The 22357-nt window shown below is 44.5% G+C and overlaps 1 non-coding gene across 1 annotated transcript; it reads left to right on the top strand.

The window, feature by feature from the left end:
• The first annotated feature begins 16658 nt into the window (after positions 1 to 16658).
• LOC144680131 (U6 spliceosomal RNA) lies at positions 16659 to 16765 on the top strand. The gene has a single exon (XR_013576498.1). It is a non-coding gene; the product is annotated as a U6 spliceosomal RNA (small nuclear RNA).
• Positions 16766 to 22357: the final 5592 nt, after the last annotated feature.

Here is a 22357-nt window from a genome sequence, read left to right as displayed (position 1 = left end):
GGTTGACTTATGTGGAAAGGTTAGACAGGTTAGGGTTGCATTACTGGAGTTTAGCAGAGTAAGAGGTGACTAGATTGAAACCTTTAAGATCCTGAGGGGTCTTGATACGGTGAATGTCAGGGTGACAGGTGGGAGAATCTAGAACTAGGGGTCGCTGTTTAAAAATGAGGGGTTGTTCATTTAAGACAGATGAGAAGAACTTTTTTCTCTCAAAGGGTCTTGAATCTTTGGAACTCTCTTCCTCAAAAGGTGGTGGGAGCAAAATCTTTGAATATTTTTAAGGCAGAGCTGGATAGATTCTTGAAAGGTTATCGGGGGTAGGCAGGAATGTGGGGTTGAGGTTGCAATCAGATCAGCCATGGTCTTATTGAATGGCGGAGCAGGCTCAAGGGGCCGAGTGGCCTACTCCTGCTCCTAATTCATCTGTCCCCATGTAACTATGACATTAAGTGACATTTTTGCTAGGAAACAGAAATCAAATTGCCAGTTTTCATATTTAATCATAATGGGTGAGATGGTACATCTTTGGGCAAGAAATTCAGCTCAGTAGTGCCTTGCTTTTGGGCTGAATGCTGTTAGTGTTTCAAAATGGATTCTACGGCACATGCACACTTCTGATTCAAAGCCGGATGTTATCTTGGTAAAAATGTTACCACATGCAGGGTAAATGGCTACAGGAAATATACAGAACAGAGAAATCATGATGTCAGTCAGCCTGCAATGCTGATTTGATGCCAGCGCTGCCATTATGGAGCTCAATGCTCCAGGTGAAATCTTTTCATCAACTCACATAGCAGAAGACAGGTTAAACAGCAGGAAGGACTCTTCCATCTACCAGTGTTTTTGAAATGGATCAGTCATCAACTAGTTACATGTTAGTTGCTGGTTGATTTATTCTGGCTGTTGGTGCAATTCTGCAAGTTTTTGTTTCAAGTTTCAAAGGACTTTAGGGAGTGGTGTGGCAGGGGCTGAAATACTTTTTGTTGACTTCCGGACTGCTGCATGAAACCATTGCTCCCAGACATGGGTGAACTAGTAGGCATTTACCTCGGAATACAGCATGCTTGGGAGCTCGAACAGAGGGCACACAGAGTAGGATAAGCTGTTAAAAGAGGAAGGAGGAGGAGGGGAGTGAAGGGCTTTCAGCAAGAGGCCATGTCCACCCAGGGTGTTCAGGGAGCAATTCTCCTACCTGAATCTCAGCAAGAAACAATATGTGAGGGGCCTGTGTTTAAATAAGGAGGCCCTCACTGAAATCCTGCTGCAGCCACAACTGCAATCCCGGAGCAGGACATGAATTGCATTGCCAGTGGCTCTGAAGGTTATCGTGCCAATCAGCTTTTAGACACCTCCCTCCCTCCAGGCTGCAGCAGGTGATATTAACAATGTAAATATGAACGTACAAATTAGGAGTAGACCACCCAGCCCCTCGAGCCTGCTCTGCCATTCAATAAGATCATCTGCTCAACTCTGCATTCCTACCTACCCCTGATAACCTTTCACCCCTTGCTTATCAAGAATCTATCTACCTCTGCCTTAAAAAAGCACTGTGTCATCCACTGTTGCATATGAGAGGTCATTACTGCGTGAAATGCAGAGCGCGAACATCATTTCATTCTTTCTTGCCAGAGACAAGAAGGCAGAAAGTTGGCTAGGATTGCAGGCTTCCCCATGCTGCAAGGTGTCATTGATGTCTAAGCTATGTGTACCCATGCACAGAGAATCATGTAGGTCAATGCCCAGTATCCTGGCAGGAGTCATGGTGCTACATTCTGTGGCAGACTGCTCTGCCCTGCTACATTTGAACCACCACAACAAATCAAAGGGTGGCTATTGGGTAACAAGACCTGTCCACTGATGGCATTTAGGGATGGGCAATAAATGCTCACCTAGCCAGCAACACCCACAGACCTTGAAAGAATAAAAAAAAATCAGGCTGACTATCAATATTCTCCATGCCTTGGCTCCAGGACATCAGATGCGAAGACAAACACTTAATGCTACTATTGCAGGTTTTTAAAGAAATAACTGCAGTTAATTATGCAAAACCCAATATATATTTGAAGAATAGGCTCAGTGAATCAACACAAAGGTTGTTTTTAGTCATTTTTACAAATCAACAGAAATTGTCATCTATTTAAGACAATGCTATAAACATAATTTAGCTTTGTTCTGAAGTCCAACAAATAGATTGACACCCTTCTGATTTTCAAATTAATTTTTAAGGCAAACAGTTTAATGTGTTCAGTTCCTAAACTTAAACCAAAAACAATAATGGGTAGATAAAAGCAAAATACTGCAAATGCTGGGAATATGAAATAAAAGCAGAAAGTGCTAGAAAAACTGAACAGGTCTGACAGCACCCGTGGAGAGAGAAACAGAGTTAACGTTTTGAGTCTGTATGATTCATTTTATATTATTTTATTTATTTTATATTATCCAATAATGGGAAGAGTGAGAAAGGGTGGGAAGCAGAAAGGAAAGTTTGAACCAAATATTAGATGTTAGAGAGATTTAATACTACACCTTTTAGTGAATACAAGTTTGCAACTTGATATCCACCCACTCAGTGCAAGTGATTTTAATTAGATAAAAGCAAAATGCTGCAGATGCTGGAAATCTGAAATAAAAACAGAAAACGCAGGAAAATCTCAGCAGGTCTGGTAGCATCTGTGGAGAGAGAAACAGAGTTAATGTGTCGAGTCCATATGACCCTTCTTCAAAGCTAATGAGTAGAAAAATGTGTTGGAATTAATACTGTTATTATGCTTTACCCCCTTCAAAAGTATTAATTCCATCACATTTCTACTTCTCCTTAGCTCTGAAGAAGAGTCATACAGAGTCGAAACATGGGGCAGGGTTTTTCAGTCAGCGTGCGGGGATGGGTCCGACACGCCGACGTGTAAAATGACGCGCAATGATGTCCCGTGGTGTTTCACTTGCCGGGCATGCGCCAGAGTCGGCTGCTCACCCACCAATATGTAAATTGCCTATTAAGGCCATAAAGGAAGTAATTATTGTAATTGTTTACGCTGCCCATCCAACCCTAAGGTTGGCGGGCAGGTGAAAAGGCCAAGCAGCCTTCACGTTTTTTAGGAAACCTCATCCACGAGCGGGATGAGGTTTCCTAAAGCTTTTGATTAAATAAATAATTTTTCATCTATTTATTCATTAATGACAATAGCGATTCAATCTCACCGAGGCAGCTCCGTGCCTCAGGGAGTTGGAAGCACTCTTTCACGCGCATGTACAAAAGAGCACTGGCCCCAACTCTCTCTCCTTCCCCCCACCCGCACAGGTAGCGCTGAGCGCTATGGCTCTCGTCTTATGCTGGGCTGGCCTTAATTGAAGGTCAAGGAAGGTGTCATTCCTGTGCTAAAGACAGACAGCACATGAAGCAGAAAAAAACCTGAGCTCCAAAAAAAATGAGGGAGAAATGCAGCTGCTGCATTGCTGAATCTCCTCATGGAGTAGAGAAGCTACAAATCTCCTGTACATCGACAGCATTCCTAAAATACAGGAAACATCAGGAAGATGACCACCAGATTCCCCAGCATGAATTGGAAGGCCACAGCTGACCTATCTGAGTTTAGGCTTTTTATGCAAATGATGGAGTTACGTTTATTAGATTTATCCATCACGGAAACAGATAAACAATCAGTGAAAGTAAAGATCGCCATTGGAAATGAGGGATTGCACAGAGTCAACACTTCGGGCCTGTCTGAGGAGGATGAGAAGGATCCTGCCAAGCTGTGTAATATGCTGGAGGATCGGCTTCATGTAAAGTTGAACTTTAGGATGCACCATTCAGAACTGATGGCTTACAGACAACATCCACAAGAATCAATCGATCAGTTCATCAGCAGGTGCTGTGACAAGGGCAAGGACTGTGATTTCTCGGAAACTGAGTGTCCGAATGAATAATGAAGCTGGCTATAGCTTCAATGCCAGTCGAAGCTTTCCAAAAAGATATTTTGGAGAAAAAGGTCATGATATTGACACATTCCTAATATAGGGCAGAAAATATGGAGGCACTGCAACTGCATTAGGCGCAGCTACCGGTATTGGTGCAATAGCAGACACAGAAAGCAAGCAAGCCTTGTGAGAAGCACAGTCTGCTGCACCAACCATGAAGCTGTCCTGTGTTCCAAGATCTTTGTAAGTTGTGTACTGGAAAAGGACACTGGGCTTGCCTATGCAGGAAATCTGGTTCCGGAGGTGTGACCAGAGGTTAAGATGCAATATTGGTCCGTTCATTTGGCAGTGGGATCTCAAGAAATCTCTGCTTTCTGAACACGATTCAGAAGATACTGACTCCAAAGATTACCCTTAGGATTATCCATCAGTCAGGATCTGTTCCAGCAGCATATGGACAGAATGACCGAAAACATCCTTAGTTGGGTACTCATTGTCGATGATATTGCGGAGATGGGCAAAACTAAAGAAGAGCATGACCTAAACCTACGCTCACTGATGGCAGCAGTTCATCATGAAGATCCATCTTCAGTGGCAAGAAGTGCCAGGCGAATGTAAGTCAGATTAACTTTCTTGGTTCTATCTATTTAAGTTCTGTGATCCATTCTGACCCAGGCAAACTCGAAGATATATGAGACATGACTACCCTTGAGGGCAAAGTGGATTGTCTCGGATATTTCAACTTCTTGGCACCATACATACCCAACTTTTCCGATAGAGCATAATCACTTTAGAGAGCTGCTAAGGAAGGATGTTCCATATGTATGGCAGGAGGACCATCAACACATGTTCGAGTCAATTAAACAGGCATTATCAGAAGAGAAATGTGGCCAATAATACTACGACCCAAGAAAGGTCTTAGAGGTTGATGCATCTCAAAAAAGGTTAGGATCATGCATTATGCAAGATAGCAAACTAATTGCATTTGGTTCCAAAATTCAATCACAAGCGCAATCCAACTATTTGAATGTAAAGCATGAGACACTCCGTCTGGTATTCAGTATTACAAGGTTCCACACGTTCCTATCTGGTAAACGATTCAGTGTGGAAACTGACCACAAGCCATTGGAAATGATTTAGTGCAAGACAATGACAGTGCACCACCCAGAATACAACAACGTCTAATAACAGTATATAGGGCTACGACTTTGAAGTTTGTTACAAACCTGGTAGAAAAGTGGTTACTTCAGACACACTGAGCAGGTTACCCAATCTGAAAAAAAACTGCGGATGTCTCACTAAACCTACAAGTAGATGGAGTAGACATCAATGTAGAAGGTGTGCTCAAAGTCGATCTGATGGATTTTGGTCAACACAAGAGTAACCAGCTTCAGGAGGAAACAGCAAATGATCCATGACTGAAGGAGTTATGGAGAGCTATTGTGTAAGGATGGCCTGATATGGTACAAGAGGTAACAGACATTCTCAGATGTTTTTGGCCGTACAGAGATCAGCTAGGAATTTCACCAGGACATATTGTCACATTTACACCAGTGGCATATGGGCATAGAGTCAACAAGGCACCTGGCAAGGCATATTGTTTACTGGCCAGGGATCAACAACAATATCGAGAAGGCAGTGAGGATGTGCGAAGAATGCCAGAGATACCAGCCACATAAATGCAAAGAACCTTTATACCCTCGTGAAGTTCCATTGTACCCTTGGTCTAAAATTTCAACAAATTTATTCACTAAGCAAAGTGACAACTTTCTCCGAGTCACAGGCTACTTTTCCAAGTTTCCAATCATTAGGCAATTGAAGAATACCTCAAGTGATTCTGTGGTAGGACATAATGAGTTTAATTTTCAGCTTGTTCACTATGCTTGAAAAGATGATATCGGACCATGGGCTATAGTACACTGGCAGACCTTTCAGGGACATGTGCGATAAATGGGGCATAAACCATGTGACAGTCTCGCCACACTGTCCTGGATCCAGCAGTCTGACCAAGCAAATGGTTCACACCGTTAAATCATTAATCATGAAGTGCAGGGAAATGAAACAAGATCTCTTTATCACCATGTTACATTTATGAGCAACACCTTTAGACATGAGCATACCATCACCAACAGAAATCACATTCAGTAGACAGTTTAGGACAGCCTGCCTCTGCACTCCAGCACTGTGTTCCAATAAATAAAAAGAAATTCCTACAGCCATCACCCCTAACCCCCCACACACTCCCTATGCCACACCTATGCTAACCCATGCCCTGCACCAACCCTCATGGCCCCCATAATGCCTTGGTGAACTTAGTGCTAACTCATGCCAACCCATGCCCCCCACCCACCACCCTTTGCCCTTACCCTTTCCATGTCAACTCACCTGGTATCCTTGGACAGTTCTTTGACAGCTTTGATACTTCTTGGATATTGACAGCTGGACAGTTCTTTGACAGCTGGACAGTTCCTTGGGAACTGGACAGTTTCTCAACAGCTGGATAGTTCTTTGAAAGCTGGACAGCTCTTTGATAGCTGGAGTTCCAATGAGTTTGTGCGTAAAAAGTATAGAATCGTGTTCACTTTTAACAATCCCAAAGTGTGCCTTATCTCTACCAAAGGGTGCCTTGCCTCTCCCAAGGGTGTCCTGGGGCCCTATCCAAAGGGGCACCTTACCTCGCCAAAGGGGTACCAGGGCTTTCCATAAGGATTCACCTAGTTTAGACCTCCTCTTACCTGTTCTAATCTGCACACTCTGGATCCCATACTCCTGTTCTTCCAAAGTCCAACTTCAGTGGAGGCAGCTGCTGATTTAACGGGCAAGCTGCCTCCACAAATCAATGTATGTGCGAACCCTGGCTTGATGCCAGCCCCAACCCTGCAACGATGGGAAATGATGGGTTATGGGGCGGGACTTAGAATTTTGAGCCATTTCTGGGATTTTCACTATGATGGAAAGCTTCTCCATTGAGGTGAAAATCTGGGCCTTAAACACATAAATTCTCAAATCCTTAAACAGAAATTTAGTTTTTGTGTAAATAGTTTTTGCAACTCTCCTAATCATATATATTTTCTCTCTTAAAGTATGCAATGTTACCTTGGTAAAAAGGGGGATGTTGTGATATAGCTTTATATGCTAATGGTAAGTAACCAGGATGTAAACCATGTGACCAGCAGACATTGTTCAGAATAGCTTTCAATTTAGCTAGCAGCATGTAGTGCGAAGAAATTGCAGTTGTACTTCCCTGTTAACAATAGCTGTTGCATCTTTATAGTAAATCTGTCTGCTGAGCAATCCTGTACTACATATTCAAATAAACTGAACATGCATTTAATTTATCAGTCCTGTGTGAGATTGGTAAGTTTGTATTAAGCAAACGTAGAAATACAACACTCAGTACCATGCACCAGTGAGTATAGAAATAGAAGGATACAGCAGATGAATGCATGGTTGGAGAGATGCTGCAAGATGAACGGCTTTAGATTCTTGGAACATTGGTATCAGTTCTGGGGGAGATGGGACCCGTACAGGCTGGACATATTGAACCTAAACAGACCTGGGGCCAATTTCCTTGCAGGCCTATTGGGAAGGGCTTAAAATAACTTGGCAGGGGTATGGGACAGACCTCTGAAGTCAACATCAAAGCAACAGATGTTCAAGCTGGGGGTGCGTGAACATCTGGTGGAACATCCAGAGGATTTGTGCGCCACGTGTGAAATTATGGAGGTGTCCATCTAGTCCATGAGTATAGTCATGCCTCTGGTGTGTGCATACATGACATTCTCCATTGAAAGGTTAGCCACTGTCTTGGAGAGCCACACCCAGCAAACCACCTGTTGAATGCCAGAGACACCCATAAACCTGCATACCACTGCATCTTCCAAGAGCTCTGTAGAGCAATGGTTGGGCAAGAGTTGTAAGAGATGCTTGGAGATTTAAGTAGCACTCACAATTCTCACCAATGACTCTTTTACTCCTGTTCAACTGTTCGCTGTTAGGAGAGGTTGGTAATTGCAGGGCTAGCCAGCAAAATGGCATGCAGCCTCCTTCATGAACATTAGAAGCTGATTTAATTGATGATCAGAGGCTTAATCATGTTCAGTGTAGCCATCTCTAATGTACACTTAAACTGCTTTATGATAACTCTATTTTACACTAAACGTGGGCTAACCAGGTATTGTAGCTCAAAATCCCATCTTGGTCAACTCAGAGAGCCTGAACTACCAATGCTGCAGTGAGGAAAATAGCCCCCTCTAAGCTTTCAAACAAACTCTTTACTTTTCAAGCCTACCTTTCCATCAGACATATGGGGTGTCATCACTGTCTAAATGAAATCATCAATAGCATTTTTCAGTGCCGAGAAAATCTATATATAAATGCGTATAGTCTCCAGATCAGTCAAAAGTATTAGAAATGATGAATGTACAGCAAGAAGAGAAAAAAAATGAGTAGTTTTCCAACAGTAGGAGCAAAGAAGGCAAATGTCAGCTGTCTTCATTCTGTAATAACTTCATTTCTAGAAACAGTTTAAGGTGCTCAGCACTAAAGTTGTAATGGAGCACTTCAAACTGAAGGTGCTGGCTCTCACTGTAACTTCCTCCGGTCCTGTAACCCTCCTAAAATTCTGGGTTGCTCTGGCCTCTTGTGCATCCCAGATTTTCTCCATCCACCATTGGTGGTCCTGCCTTTATGCCTTACACCATGGGGTTTCCTTCTGAAACCTGCTGCCTCCCTCCCTCTCCCTCCTCCTTAATGTTGCCCCTTAAAACCTGTCTCTTTGGCCCAGGTTTTGGTCATCTGTCTCAATATCTTCTGTGGCTCTGTGTCAACATTCCTGGCAAGTTCCTTAGGGCGTTTTATTACATTAAAGGTGCTGTATAAATGCAAGTTGTTGTTGCTGAGTACAAGAATAGAATTAACTAGAAATACTGGATCTCCACAAACATAAAATGATCTGCTCATTCTTGTAAACAACATATTTCCGATTATTCTTGGTGGTGGCCCAAACCAAATCTCTAAATTTGCAATGATCTTACCTTGGTGTTTTCGTGCAGCGGTGCTGTATCACTGCAATGGTGCATATACACTGTAACCTCTCTACTCTGGAATGCTTAGGACATAGGAATTTCTGGAGTTTGGAATTTTCTGGATTACAGAATGATGTTACAGTGCCTAACCACAAGTGTGGGAACCAGAAAATACCATTGACATAAATATTTATCTAAAGCATAAAACAGTGCCAAAACATTATAAATTTTTAAATATTAGCTATATAAATACTGTGGCTACAAGAGCAGGTCAGGGTTAGGAATCATGCGATGAGTATCTCACCTCCTGACTCCTCAAAAGCCTATCCACCATCTACAAGGTACAAGTCAGGAGTTAGTGTGCTGGAATACTTGCCTGGATGACTACAGCTCCCACAACACTCAAGAAGCTTGACACCATCCAGGAAAAAGCAGCCCGCTTGATCGGCACCACATCCAAAACATTCACTCCCTCCACCAGCAACGCACAGTAGCAGCACTGTGTACCACCTACAAGATGCATTACAGGAATTCACCAAGGTTCCTTCGACAGCACCTTCCAAACCCATAACCATGACCATCTAGAAGGTCAAGGGCAGCAGATAGATGGGAACACCACCACCTGGAAGTTCCCCTCCAAGTCACTCGCCATCCTGACTTGGAAATATATCCCCGTTCCTTCACAGTCGCTGGGTCAAAATCCTGGAACTCTCTTCCTAACAGCACTGTTGGTGTACCTGCACCACATGGACTGCAGCGGTTCAAGAAGGCAGCTCACTACCACCTTCTCAAGGGCAACCAAGGATGATCAATAAATGCTGGCCCAGACAGCACCACCTACATCCCATGACTGGATATAAAAATTAAGAAAAATTGTTTGTCTGAACCAAATTATGTATCTTTCATGTCTCCTCTTCCTATGACATCATTGGGTAAGGTCAGCTATGACGGGGCAACATTGGAACCCTTTGAGATCCCCAGTGCAGTCCAGCAAATGTGTGTTCTGGCACCGTCACTCTTTGGTATATTCTTCTCTTTGCTGCTGCCATATGCCTCCAGGTCATCTACTGAGGGTGCCTACTTACATACCAGAACTGACAGAAAGCTGTTCAACCTTGCTCGCCTGAGATCCAAGACAAGGATGTGCCAAGTCCTCATCAGACTCTATGTTAGTGATGCCGTGCCATTATTCCACACTGAGGAACATCTTCAGCGGCAAATGGACAGACTCTCTCACGCCTGTAAGGAGTTTGATTTGACCAGCAGCATCAGGAAGACAAATATGGTTCAGGATGTTGCCATACCACTATTTATCATTTTTGACAATTTGATGTTGGAGGTTGTTAATGGCTTCACATAACTAGGAAATACAATCACCAACAATCTGACACTTGATACTGAAATCAACACTTGCATCTCAAAGGCTGCAGCTGTTATATCCAAGCTGAGTAAAGAGAGTGTGCAGCAACAGCAACCTGACTGATAACACCAAAATGTGAGCCTGCCAAACCTACATCCTCAGCACATTACTCTACAGTGGTGAGACCAGGACAACATATGCTAGGCAGGAGAAAAGACTGAACAGTTTCCACCTTTGCTGTTCCAGATGTATGCTTAGCATCTCTTCAGGACAAGGTCATCAATTCACAGGTCCTGGAGCATGCTAATTCCAAATAGCATACACTCATTGCTAAGCCAATGCCCTGGTTCGGCCATGTTCATCAGATGGATATGGCCGTATATCCAAAGACCTTCTGTACGGTGAGCTGTCCACTGGGTAAGGCTTCCTGGGTGTCCATATCTCCATTACAAGGACACCTGCAAGTGAAATAAGAAAATTGCAGACATTGACACTGACATTTGGGGGTCAGTTGTTGATGGCTGTGACCTCTGAAGGCTGATTCTTCAGAAGGGCATTGGAAGAGGTAAGCAGAAATGAAAAGCTCAGCTGGCTGAAAAGAGGGCCCAAAGAAAACAGAGGCCAGCAAATTGTGCACCTTCTCAGCCCACTGTCTTCCTCTGCAGCAAATGTGGCAGAGACTGCCATGCCAGAGTGGAACTCCTGAGCCACACACATCAGGTTAACACAGAGTTGACTGCCATGACGCTCACCACTGTTTATGAGACAGAAGGAGACTATTACAACCATGTTTCCACTCCCAAAGTACCGTGCTGAAATGATGCCATGGTTTGCTTGGGTCTGCTCTAAAAAATTCTGGACAACTGGTGTTTCTGAACAATAGATTTCCGGACTGGGGAGTTTACAGTGTATTAATCGATTCCAACTTGCATTAAGCACAGTGCAATTTATAAAGGCTGCTGACGCTTAGGGGTCTAATCGTTAAACTCAATTTTGTTTTTATTTCTGAGAAAATATTGTTATTTCCTGAAAGTTTGCCTGTAGTTTTCCTTTCATATTGATCTTCTACAGGTCAGGTCCATTCCTCCAAAATTTCCACAGTAATCAGTTGTCAGTATGTGAACTGTTTCAGAAGCAAGGCCATCAAGAAAATAATTATTTCAATGATATCTAAATTAATTTAAAAAGTGTAACAAAACAAGATCAATGCCCTTTTATTTTTGAACACAAGCTGCAATCTTAGGCTGAAGGAAAAAGAGTAATATAACATCAAGTAAACTGAGACATCAATGATATCACTCCAGGGCCCTGCATGTTGACCTGTTAGCTTAATAATGATCAATGCATGACACTTGTCATTTTTCAAAGTTGTTCCATTTATTTCTTTGGCAAAAAAGCTACTGCACAATCTTTGAGACGGTGTTACCTGTTGCAACAGCTGGTGGCAAATTAAACAAATTTCCTCTCGGTATTAATGCTGACAGCATGGCCTAGGGCAACAAGACAATGTGATAAATTAAATGATGGTCCATATCTTCCTCAGTTGAATAACTTTAATGAAGAATTAAATGGGAGCTAAAATGTGTTGCAATATAAGTAAAATGCATTCACTGCTATACCTTGTTTAGCAGTCATTGGATGTTCTTAATGAGGAACTTACACACCATTGCCCAGGGGCAGGATCAAATTTAAAGGTAAGTATTTTCTTCCAGATCAGATCTTGTGTTAGTGAGCCTACAGAATGGGAAGTTTCCAGTGTATGAGCACTGAAGTGGCAGAGTAAAGGTTGTGCAGTAGGAAAGTTCAGGACTTCTAACAAACTCCCTAAATTAGAGACAACTCATATGAGGGAATGGAGGGGAAAATGTCCAGGGAAAGGGAAGGAGTAGTGTCTGTGAATCTTTCATTTCTCTTCTAATTGTAGGTGACCAAAGGACACAGAAAGTTCTACATTCTCCCCCATGTTATTATTCATAAGCATAGGTGTAGAAGGGAAGGAGGTGGCATAGTGGTACTGTCACTGGGCTAGTAATCTAGAGACCCAGGGTCAAATCCTGCAATGGCAAATGATGGAATTTGAATTCAATAAAAATCTGGAATTAAAAGTCCAATAATGATCATGAATCCAAAAACCCATCTAGTTCACTAATGTGCTTTAGGGAAGGAAATCTGCTGTCCTTACCTGGTCTGGCCTGTATGTGACTCCAGATCCACAGAAATGCTGTTGACTCTTAAATGCCCCTGAACAAGGCAACTGAACTAGGGATGGGCAATAAAATGCTGGCCCAGCCACATTTACATCCTGTGAATGAATAATGTCATGTGGTTTTGCTTATTATTTATGTCTTCTTTCTGAGGCCTCCACTGGTCTTCCACAAGATGAAATGGGAAATTGAACCTCTGTAAAAATTGACTCCGGTAGATTTTGACCAATGTAGTTACTATAACGGTTCAGGGAATGATGAACAGTAGAGATGGGGAGGGAACCTACAGGAGAAAGACTAATAAAAGGGGATGGCTAAGTCCATCTGTGGTGTCCATTTTTTAATCAGAGTTGAAAAGCATAGGAGAGAAGATGCATTTAGCCAAATAAATCAAATGACTAGGTCACGCCAATCTTTAGCTTGCAGAACCTGTAATTTGTAAATGTTTATCCATAAACAAGTTGAAGGCATTAGCATTTGCACCTCTGAGTCAGAAGGTTGTGAGTTCAAGTATCATTCAAAATGCTTGAGCACATAATCTAAACTGACAATCCAATACAATGCTGAGGGAGTGATGTACTGCTGGATGTGCTGAAAAGACATTAAAACAAGGGGCAGAATATTGCTGTTGGCATGTGGGGGTGGGCCCGACATGCCAACGGTTAAAATGCCGCACGGTGACCTCAGACTGCTTCCCAACGTCATCGCGCGTCATTTCGATATTTCACTTGGCAGGTGCGCGCTGGAGGCGGCTGCACACCCACCAAACTGTCAACGGCCTATTAAGGCCATTAAAAAAGTAATTAAACTTGTTAAGAAAGCTGCCTGTTCAACCTTAAGGTTGACGGGCAGGTGAAGAGCCCAAGCGGCCTTTGCGTTTTTCAGGAAACCTCATCCACGGGCGGGATGAGGTTTCCTGAAGGTTTTATAAAATAATTAAATAAAATTTCCAAACTTCAGAAACATGTCCCAGCTCATGTGACACTGTCACATGATGGGACATGTTTAAATACACTTTTACTTTATTTATTAAAAACTTTTATAATCCATTCAATCTCCCTGAGGCAGCTCTGTGTCCCAGGGAGATTGCTGCACTCTTTTGGGCGCATGCACGAGAAAGCACAGGCCCCGACTCTCCCTCCTCCCCCCCACCTGCACAGGTAGTGCTGAGCACTGCCGGCTGCACATTACGCTGGGCGGGCCTTAATTGGTCCACCCGCGTAAGATGGTGGCGCGCAGCCAATCGCAGACGGCAATCGGCTCCGAGCCCGTTCCCATCCAGCCCGCCCGCCATAGGAAATATTCTCCCAAAGGTCTTTTCTGCCCTTTCAGATATTGTGACAATATTTTAAGAAGAGCAGGAGAGTTTTCTGGGATGTCCTGTCTAATATTTATCCCTCAAGCAATATCACTAAAGCAGAACATTTGACCATTACATTTTTAACCTTTGTGGGACTTTGCTCTGTGCAAAAAGCTACAGAATTCCCTAGATTACAACAGTGACTACACTTCAAAGGTATTTCATTGGGGAGAATTTTTGCTATGGCTGGTGGGCTGGGCGGGAGCTGGTGGGAACGGGCACGGAGCCGATCGCCACCAGCGATCAGCTGCGCGCCACCATTTTACATGGGTGGACCAATTAAGGCCCGTAATGCGCAGCCGGCAGCGCTCAGCACTACCTGTGCAGGCGGGGGGAGGAGGGAGAGTCGGGGCCTGTGCTCTTTCGTGCATGCGCCCAAAAGAGTGCAGCAATCTCCCTGAGACACAGAGCTGCCTCAGGGAGACTGAATGGATTATAAAAGTTTTTAATAAATAAAGTAAAAAATTATTTAACCGTGTCTCATCCTGTGACAGTGTCACATGAGCCAGGACATGTTTGTGAGTGTAGCAAAATTTATTAAATTATTTTATAAAACCTTCAAAAAACCCCATCCCACCCGTGTATGAGGTTTCCTGAAAAACGTAAAGGCCGGTTGTGCTCTTTGCCTGCCCGTCAACCTTAAGGTTGGACAGGCAGAGTTCTCATCAAATTTAATTACTTATTAATGGCCTTAATAGGCCGTTGACGGTTCAGCAGGCGCGCAGCCGCCTCTGGCGTCTGTCGGCCGAACAAAATATCGAAATGACGCATGATGACATCGGGACACACGCCCAACATCATCATGCGTCATTTTACGCATCGGCATGTCGGGCCCACCCCCGCACGCCGACGGCAATATTCTGCCCATCGACTATAAAGCGCTTTTGGACATCCTGAAGTTCTGAAAGGTGCCATATCAAAGCAAGTTCTTTCTTTTTTCTTTCACACGAAAAAAGCCCTTCAGTTTAAAGTGACAAGGCAAGAAACAATTCGAGCAAAATCATCAGTTGGGATTTTGCGGTTCCGTTAGCAGCAGGAATCAGTGTGGGCAGGACTGGAAAATTTGGAGAGCAGCCAAAAGTCCACTGATATTGGGAGGGAATCTCCAGTTCCGCCGCTGGCAGGACCGGAAAATCCCAGCCATGTAAAACTCTTGTGAACTATTATAATAAAAATGTTAATGTTAAAGATAGCAGAAGCTCATCAGGGAACAATATGCATTGCCATGCTTTGATTGGAAGTATTTTCTTTGAGGCCTGCCTTCAAGTTTCATGTCACTTTTTTCTGAAGATATATTCATGTGGAAAGGCTTAATTTCACAAGTAAATAATGATTGCAAAATTTAAGGTATGGAATGTGGCCCCAATTCTCCACGGGCTGACAAATGCATTCAATTATTAGTTGGATAGAGGTGCAATAGAAGCACAGGGAACTAGGCCCTCACTGCCAATTTCATCTGGCATTTGCTTGGCATGGAACCTGCTTCAGACCTGTATATGAAGGAGCATGGTGTGAGGGCAGGACTACCAGGCTGGAGCTTCCTTGACAAGAACCACATTTAAGCCTGTATGCCAAATAAGTGGAGGTCCAAGCCTGAAACTTGGCATGGACCTCATAAGATTTTACTAAGGAAACCAATCATTTGTACCAGTGGCACAAGCATTCTCCTCAACCCTCCTCCACCAGCACCTGAATGGTTCTAGAGCATTGTTCTTTCCAGCTCCTACATAATGGCTGGTATTAGTGTGGGCACCTGCTACAAAAAGCTAGATAATATCCCTTGACCATGGATTATTGTCAGAGATCGAAAAGGGATACATGCTGGGGTTTACATCATTTACAGACCCACGGCTGTTCAGGTCCTGTGTATTTATTGAAAATTATTGCAAAAACACAATGGGCTAAAAATTGATTAATCTTGTTTTGTGGGCACAGGGGTCACAATTCGTGAGTTGTTGCTAGAGATTGTTGATAGGAGAATGAAGAGGTGATGGGTGAATTGAGCAGTGTAGAAGGTTCATGGTTCATTTGTAAGGATATAACATTTGAAGATGCATTCATTGACTTTGACTATTTGCATAAGGACATTCGGCTTCTTGCAGCATTATATCCAGTGCCTTGGGGTTACACTGCTATCATTGGCTAACAGTATCTGTTTGGAGAACCTCTTGGTCCCATGTAGATAGAGGCCCTTTCTCCCCTTGTCCATCTCCTGCACCAAGCACTACAGGACTATGTCAGAGATGCTTGGAGCCTGTTCTTTGCCATGTTGTGCAATTTTGTCTTTCCCAGATCAAGCGCACTCTTAGAATGGCTTCCAGTCAAAATGCACTCCTCTTTAAAACAGGTTGGCTTTAAGCAGCACAGTCTAGCTTGAACTTGTGTTCTCCCTCATTTTGCACCTCCTGTTCAGGTATGCAGCCAATCAACAGATAGTGCTGAGCTGCATATTGTGAATATGTAAATGAGAAGGCAGCACCAAGATTGTGTGTTGCCTGCATCGGAACAAATAGACTGGATGAATTGCGCATTGCAATTCACACACCTCTTTTCAGCTGATCAATTTTGCCCCCCAGCATTACTGTCTCAGGGCTTAAATGTTTCTGAGTGCTGAGATGAGGTTTCTTGCTGACAGGGCCCATCTTTCTACACTTGGGGTTGCAAATATGCAACAAGAAGAAAAAAGCATGTTTTGTTAAAAAGGTTAGCGTGGCTTGAGTAGGCCAAAGTCCATTCTGCTGGAAAGTTGAACTTTGAACACAGTTCCCTTTCACAGTTCCCTTGCATGGTGAGTGCTCGCTTCGGCAGCACATATACTAAAATTGGAACGATACAGAGAAGATTAGCATGGCCCCTGCGCAAGGATGACACGCAAATTCGTGCATGGTGAGCGACTATGCCAAGCAGCCATGATATTCTGCTATGTATGCATACCTACAAGGGGTATGCATTCTGGATAAATCTAAGGCCTTAAAGACGCCTGTTATGTTAAAGGGGCAGGTCAATTCAGAGCCCCATGTCAGAAGTGAGTGCAGTAAATAATTGGAGCAAGTTGGAGCTTGTTTTCTGTCAGTATTTATCATTTGCAGTGGCTACCTGTTTAAAGCTACTTAATTCCATTATTGTCAGCATGAAGCTCGAATATTTGCTGTGCATATCCTTGCTGGTCTTTTTATCCTGTTTATGTGCATTCTTTTTTAAAATTAATTTAGAGGATATGAGCTTCGCTGGCTAGGACAGCATTTATTGCCCATCCCTAATTGCCCTTGAGAAGGTGGTGGTGAGCTGCCTTCTTGAACCTGCAGTCCACGTGGTGTAGATACACCCAAAGTGCTGTTAGCAGGCAAGTTACAAGATTTTGACCCAGCGACAGTGAAGGAACAGTGATATATTTCGAAGTCAGGATGGTGAGTGGCTTGGAGGGGAACTTGCAGGTGGTGGTGTTCTCATGTGTCTGCTGCCCTTGTCCTTCTAGATGGTAATGGTCATGGGTTTGGAAGGTGCTGTCTAAGAAGCTTTGGTGAGTTGCTGCAGTGCATCTTGTGGGTGGTACACGCTGCTGCCACCATTCGTCGGTGGTGGAGGCAGTGAATGTTTGTGGAAGGGGTGCCAATCAAACAGCTGCTTTGCTCTGGATGATGTCAAGTTTCTTGTTAGAGCTGCACTCATCCAGGCAAGTGGAGAGTATTCCATCACACTCCCGACTTATTCCTTGTAGATGGTGAAGGAGCTTTGGGGAGTCAGGAGGTAAGTTACCCACCGCACCATTCTTAGCCTCTGACCTGCTCTTGTAGCCACAGTATTTATATGGCAAGTCCAGTTCAGTTTCGGGTCATTGTTAATGCCCAGGATGTTGACAGTGGTGGATTCAGTAATGGTAATGCCAGTGAATCTCAAGGAGCAATGGTTAGATTCTCTCTTGTTGGAGATGGTCATTGCCTGGCAGTTGTCTGGCGTGACGGTTACTTGCCACTTGTCAGCCCAAGCTGGATATTGTCCAGGTCTTGCTGCATTTACATATGGACTGCTTCCGTATCTGAGGAGCCACAAATAGTGCTGAACATTATGCAATCATCAGTGAACATCCCCACTCCTGACCTTATGATGGAAGGAAGGTCATTGATGAAGCAGCTGAAGATGGTTGGGCCCAGGACACTACCCTGAGGAACTCCTGCAGTGATGTCCTGGAACTGAGATGCTTGACCTCCAACAACCACAGCCATTTTCCTTTGTACTAGGTATGACTCCAACCATGACCACTACCATCTAGAAGGACAAGGGCAGCATAAACTTGAGAACATCACCACCTGGAAGTTCCCCCCCAAGCCACTTACCATCCTGACTTCAAAATATATCACCGTTCCTTCACTGATTCCCATTAACTCCAGTTTTGCTAGGGCTCCTTGATGCCATACTTCGTCAAATGCTGCCTTGATGTTAAGGGCAGTCACACCCACCTCACCTCTGAAGTTCAGCTCTTTTGTCCATGTTTGAACCAAGGCTATAACGAGGTAAGGAACTGAGTGATCCTAGTGGAACCCAAAGTGAACGTCAGTGAGCAGGTTATTGCTAAGCAAGTGCCTCTTGAAAGCACTGTTGATGATCCCTTCCATCACTTCACTGATGATCGAGAGTAGACTGATAGAGCGGTAGGTTGGATTTGTCCTGCTTTTTGTGTACAGGACATACATGAGGAATTTTCCACATAGCCGTGTAGATGCCAGTGTTGTAGTTGTACTAGAACAGCTTGGCTAGGGGCGCGGCAAGATCTGGAGCACAAGTCTTCAGTGCTATTGCCGGAATATTGTCAGGGCCCATAGCCTTTGCAGTATCCAGTGCTTTCAGCTGTTTCTTGATATCACGTGGAGTGAATCAAATTGGCTGAAGACTGGCACCTGTGATGCTGGGGACCTCCAGAGGAGGCCGAGATGGATCATCCACTTGGCACTTCTGGCTAAGGATTGTTGCGAACACTTCAGCATAATCTTTTACACTGATGTGCTGGGCTCCTCCATCATTGAGGACGGGAATATTTGTGGAGCCTCCTCCTCCACTGAGCTGTTTAATTGTCCACCACCATTCAGCACAGATGTGGTAGGACTGCAGAGCTTAGATTTGATCCATTGGTTGTGGAATCGCTTAGTTCTGTCTATCACTTGCTGCTTATACTGTTTGGCACTCAAGTAGTTCTGTGTTGTAGCTTCACCAGGTTGACACCTCATTTTAAGTATGCTTGGTGCTGCTCCTGGTATGCCCTCCTGCACTCTTCATTGAACCAGTGTTGATCCCCTGGCTTGGTGATAATGGTAGAGTGGGGGATATGTCGGGCCATGAGGTTACAGATTGTAATCAAGTACAATTCTGCTGCTGCTGATGGCCCACAGCGCCTCACGGATGTCCATTTAGTACATTGGTAGTGCCAAACAACACAATGGATGCTATTCTCAATGTGAAGATGGGACTTCGTCTCCACAAGGACTGTGCTGTGGTCACTCCTACCTATGCTGTCATGGACAGAAGCGTCTGCAGCAGACAGGTTGGTGATGATGACGTCAAGTATGATTTTCCACCTTGTTGGTTCCCTCACCACTTGCTGCTGACCCAGTCTAGTAACTATGTCGTTTAGGACTCGGCCAGCGCGGTCTGTGGTGATGCTACCGAGCCACTCTTGGAGATGGGCATTGAAGTCCCCCACCCACAGTACATTCTGTGCCCTTGCCACTCTCAGTGCTTCGTCCAAGTGGTGTTCAATGTGAAGGAGTATTGATTCATCATCTGAGGAGGGGTGCGGTACGTGGTAATCAGGAGGAGGTTTCCTTGCCCATGTTTAACCTGATGCCATGAGACTTCATGGGGTCCGGAGTCGATGTTGAGGGCTCCCAGGGCAACTCCCTCCTGACTGTATACCACTGTGTTGCCACCCCTGCTGGGTCTGTCCTGCCGGTGGGACAGGACAACTCCAGAATGGTGATAATGATGCCTGGGACATTATCTGTATGGTATGATTCCGTGAGGATGACTATGTCAGGTTGTTGCTTGATTTGACTGTGAGACACTCTCCCAATTTTGGCACAAGCTCCCACATGTTAGTAAAGGGGACGTTGCAGGGTTGACAGGGTTGGGCTTGCTGTTGTCATTTCGGTACCTAGGCTGGTGCTGGGTGGTCCGTCTGGTTTTGTTTCTTTTTATTGACTTTTTAGTGATTTAATAAAAACTGAGTGGCTTGCTCGGCTATTTCAGAGAGCATTTAAAAGTCAACCACATCGCTGCGGATCTGAAGTAGGCCAGATTGGGTGAGGACATTAGTGAACCAGATGGGTTTTTACGACAATCGACAATGGTTTCATGGTCATCATTAGTTGCAGATTTTTATAGAATTAAAACTCCACCATCTGCTGTGGTGGGATTCAAACCTGGACCCCAGAGCATTACCCTGGGTCTCTGGATTTACCAGTGAAAATACCACTATGCCACCACCTCCCCCATTCACCTGTGGTTGAGCTTCTTCGAGGCTGACCTGGTCAAAATGGAAGAAATCAGCTCCTCCATAGGCTGCTGCACTCGCATCATTGCAGGGTCAATCTCTGTCACAGGGCCTAGTGGCATGGATGGGCTTAGAGGCAGAGGGACATAGGAGGCGAGGGATGATGCAGTGCCCCCAGAGGGAAGACCCCCTTATCAGCTTCTTCGAAAGTCTCAGCCATTTCATGGTACCTTTGCATAATTGAAGCCACCAGCTGGGAGGCAGCTGACATTCACTCCAAGCATCCCTGTGCTACCAGTGATATTGAGTGTCCCATACTACAGAGAGTCCCACTCTTTCTGTGTATATGAGCCCACTGCTCCGGCATCCACTCGAAGTGTTGCTGCATATGGCTACCCAATAGGGCGGCCATTCTCTCAATGGAGGAGCTCCAGCTCTCAAATCCCTGAAACATAATAGACACCTCCATTGTCTGCCCATGGCTCCGCAATACTGCAAAGATCTCCAAAATGTGGAAATTCATCTGTCTCTGATAATCCAGAAATAATCTCCTTGGGTCCCAGAATCTTCAACCTGTAGACCATGGCCATGTCTGTCCTCTGTCCTGCAAAGGGACACAGCTGACTCTGCCTCACTCTCCTCCCACTGTTTACTTGTACATGCTCCGCAGCCAGTGCTGCCTGTTCTAATCTTAATTAAGGCCCAATTGAGATGGATGTGTCTGTGCTGGTGGATGGTGTGAAGGTATGTTGTGATGGTTAGGCTCTGGAGTCTCCCCCTCCTTCACTGGCCCTGTGAGAAACACAAGATGTTATTGATGAGAAGTCGGGCAACTCAGCAGGTACTTCAGCACAACCAACCCCATAAAAGATAGAGGTTGAAGAGGTACAGTGCGTATTGGGCAAGAGTTACCTCTATGCCCTTCACCTGAAGATAGAGCTAGTGAATAACCCTGCAATCATCCGTCACACCATTGTCCATGATCTGACATGATGGCACCTTGTGGTTTCCAGTGCCACCTCCTCCATCGGGGGCCTGTGGAGTTCTGCCACACCACCAGCTTTCCTAGATATTTCACAAGACTTGTGCACTCTCTTTTCCTGGGGGATGAGGAGAGAATGTTTTACGAGTAGCCTGCCCTCCCTCACCTGTTCCAACATGACAATGACAGGAGCTGTTGCATTCCTTGGTGATGCCCGCTTCTCAATTGTGCCCCAAATGTGAGGGTGGCTGACGTCTCAGTGGTGCAACTGGGCACTTGATCTGATAATGTCAAGGAGAACTATGACCACTCAGTTTGCTCAGCTCATGTGTATGCTACTGCATAGAGAGTTAGAGACCTTTCACCCAGGCGTCACTTGACACTCACCTTTCCAGACCTTATTTGGTCATTGAACCTCTTCTGACACTGGACCCATGTCCTTCTGGTCACTCGTCTATTGCTGACCAACATCACTACCTCCTAATGGCCCTTTTTGCTGTATCTTGGTGGATATCTTCTGCCAGATGCTGGAAACAATACCACTCGCCTATCAGCCACTACCTTAGTTAAAGCCTCAAGGAAGGCATCGGAAACCTTGGTGCTGCCAGTGAATGCCTGCCCATGCCAGGGCTGACCATCCGAGCACCCTGCAGCTCCATCTCAGCAGTGAATAGTAAGTCCAGTCATGGCTGCCGTTTGCCTTTTCAAAGGGCCCTCAGTTACTGAGTCCTGCCTCTATGATGCTCCCAGCACCACTAATTATCTGTCAAACATGCCTGCAGGCCAATTAGGCCTTTAGCATAGAAAATCACATTGTATCGCTGATCCTGACATAACATGGAGTCTGAACTCAGAAATTATCCAGGTGGTGTGGGTTCCCAACCCTGGGTTGAAAGTCCAGCCTTTGAGAAAACTCTGCAAAATAACTGATCAATAGGGCTGTAGCTTTTTAATGTCTGCATTAAACACGTAAACCATTTAAATCAGATTTATAAAGTCAAACTATTACACCAATTAAATATTTT

Source organism: Cetorhinus maximus, chromosome 4, assembly GCF_964194155.1.
Source record: "Cetorhinus maximus chromosome 4, sCetMax3.hap1.1, whole genome shotgun sequence".
Classification (NCBI taxonomy): Eukaryota; Metazoa; Chordata; class Chondrichthyes; order Lamniformes; family Cetorhinidae; genus Cetorhinus; species Cetorhinus maximus.
This window is presented reverse-complemented; position numbering and strand designations above follow the sequence as displayed.